The following is a 459-nucleotide window of genomic DNA, read 5'->3' on the forward strand; positions in this document are numbered from 1 at the left end:
TAATAAATATAATAAATATAATAAATATTATATTTATTATATTTATTATATTTATTATATTTATTATATTAATTATTATATAGGAGGGCGTAAGGAGACACCCCACAGCCACAGCCAAGGCGATGAAGGAGACAAGGAGACGCCCGAGGTGTTAAGTTGCTGCTGCTGCTGCTGCTGCAGCTGCTGCTGCTGCTGCTGCTGCTGCTGCTGTAACGCTGCAGCTGATGGAGGGGTCTCAGGTGTCTGTACACTGCAGCAAGAAACACAACGCCGACTGTCTTTGTATAGAAACGAAAAAGGAGACAACACCAACAAATGCAGAAAATAAAGAGAAAGGGGACAAAATACACGCACAAAGAGACAGACACGAAGCAGACACCGCTGCTGCTGCTGCAGCAGCAGCAGCACCCTGCTGCTTGTCTCTTGTTTGCTCTGCTTCAGTGTGCGTCCCGCTGGGCT

Source organism: Eimeria mitis, genomic scaffold (assembly GCF_000499745.2).
Source record: "Eimeria mitis Houghton genomic scaffold, Emh_scaff5437, whole genome shotgun sequence".
Classification (NCBI taxonomy): Eukaryota; Apicomplexa; class Conoidasida; order Eucoccidiorida; family Eimeriidae; genus Eimeria; species Eimeria mitis.